Below are 2,500 nucleotides of genomic sequence, written 5' to 3' on the forward strand. Positions count from 1 at the left end.
TCCAAACACATGCGCTGCAGGTTGACTGGCATTTCGAAATTGTCTGCAGTGTGTGATTGTGCCCTGTGATGTTTTGGCACCCCACATCCACAGTGTCCCTGCCTTGCGCTCCGAGTCCTCTGGGACATTCTCCACGCCCCCCCCCCCCCCCCCGACCCTGTGTAGGATAAGCGCTACGGAAAATGGACGGACTCTTCATAACTTTTATACTTTATATAAACTCCGCTCCATCGTCTCGTCTCAGCTTTTGTTTCAGTCACGCTGTTTATCACATTACGTCCTGTAAACGTCCTTCACCGTCCTGCGTCTCCTGAACACACACCCAGTCATCTCATTACTCTAACTAATCACCCGTCAGAGACGTGAGTCCCGGCTGTCCTTTAACAGAGAGCTTCTGATTTCACACAGATTACAGCAGGACGAGGAACTGAAACTCAACACCTCAACACCTCATATCTGTTTAGTGTGATTCAAGGTGCTTTTATCAGGTACATATGTCTCTCTCTCTCTCTCTCTCTGTGTCTCTCTCGCTCTCTGTCTGTCTGCCTGTCTGTCTGTCTGTCTCTCTTTGTGTCTCTCTGCCTCTCTCTCTGTCTATCTTTCTGTCTGTCTGTCTCTCTGTCTGTCTGTCTCTCTCTCTCTCTCTCTTTCTCTCTGTGTGTGTCTCTCTCTCTCTCTCTCTCTCTCTGTGTATGACTGATGCATAAAGCGAACCCACTCCTGTACCACGTGTGGCCTTGATGCTTTCAGCCTGATTAAATGATCGCAGTGACACACAGGAAACAGGAAACACAAAGGAAACACACAGGAAACGGGAAACACACAGGGTTAAACTGAACTCCGTTACACACTGACTAAACCATCACCATCTGCTCCTGGAGGATTTATTACACAACACCGCCGTGCTGCGTGCAACACTCCTAACTATTTTATCATCTCCTGAGACCAACTGTCACGATGTTGAGTCACAACCACAGCAAATGTGTGTAGCCCACACACACACTCACTCTCTCTCTCTCTCTCTCTCTCTCTCTCTCTCTCTCACAACACACACACACACGCACACACGCACACGCACACATGGAATATCAGCTCAAATATGCATGTTGCGTCTCCATGCTTGTATTTGAAGGTCATTCACTGTATCAGTATAAAGGAACATTGTAAAATGTTGTGTGAATGTGGGAATGTGGGAGATGACGGATGTACAACCTTACATATACTCCTGCAGGGAAAAATCCACATCCATTAAGGGTTCAATCATTGATCACCACCGTTCCCCACAACCACTCACTGATCACCCCCGTCCCCACAACCAATCACTGATCACCACCGTTCCCCACAACCACTCACTGATCACCCCCGTTCCCCACAATCACTGATCACCACCGTTCCCCACAACCACTCACTGATCACCACCGTTCCCCACAATCACTGATCACCAACGTTCCCCACAACCAATCACTGATCACCACCGTTCCCCACAATCACTGATCACCACCGTTCCCCACAACCACTCACTGATCACCACCGTTCCCCACAACCAATCACTGATCACCACCGTTCCCCACAACCACTCACTGATCACCCCCGTTCCCCACAATCACTCACTGATCACCACCGTTCCCCACAACCACTCACTGATCACCCCCGTTCCCCACAACCACTCACTGATCACCCCCGTTCCCCACAACCAATCACTGATCACCACCGTTCCCCACAACCACTCACTGATCACCCCCGTTCCCCACAATCACTGATCACCACCGTTCCCCACAACCACTCACTGATCACCCCCGTTCCCCACAACCAATCACTGATCACCACCGTTCCCCACAACCACTCACTGATCACCCCCGTTCCCCACAATCACTGATCACCACCGTTCCCCACAACCACTCACTGATCACCACCGTTCCCCACAATCACTGATCACCAACGTTCCCCACAACCAATCACTGATCACCACCGTTCCCCACAATCACTGATCACCACCGTTCCCCACAACCACTCACTGATCACCACCGTTCCCCACAACCAATCACTGATCACCACCATTCCCCACAATCACTCACTGATCACCCCCGTTCCCCACAATCACTGATCACCACCGTTCCCCACAATCACTGATCACCACCGTTCCCCACAACCACTCACTGATCACCACCGTTCCCCACAACCACTCACTGATCACCACCGTTCCCCACAACCAATCACTGATCACCACCGTTCCCCACAACCACTCACTGATCACCACCGTTCCCCACAACCAATCACTGATCACCACCGTTCCCCACAACCAATCACTGATCACCACCGTTCCCACAACCACTCACTGATCACCACCGTTCCCCACAACCAATCACTGATCACCACCGTTCCCCACAACCAATCACTGATCACCAGCGTTCCCCACAACCAATCACTGATCACCACCGTTCCCCACAACCAATCACTGATCACCACCGTTCCCCCACAACCAATCACTGATCACCACCGT

At 51.3% G+C, this 2,500-nt stretch overlaps 2 protein-coding genes across 4 annotated transcripts in view; one reads left to right on the top strand and one right to left on the bottom strand.

Annotated features, from left to right (window-relative positions):
• Window positions 1-2,500, top strand: part of gmds (GDP-mannose 4,6-dehydratase) — a 300,682-nt gene that overhangs the window by 221,228 nt on the left and 76,954 nt on the right. The gene's annotated exons all lie outside the window — the stretch shown is intronic.
• LOC128600979 (chromogranin-A-like) overlaps window positions 1-2,500 on the bottom strand; it is a 13,884-nt gene that overhangs the window by 9,351 nt on the left and 2,033 nt on the right. The window lies entirely within an intron of this gene.

Source organism: Ictalurus furcatus, chromosome 25 (genome assembly GCF_023375685.1).
Source record: "Ictalurus furcatus strain D&B chromosome 25, Billie_1.0, whole genome shotgun sequence".
NCBI lineage: Eukaryota > Metazoa > Chordata > Actinopteri > Siluriformes > Ictaluridae > Ictalurus > Ictalurus furcatus.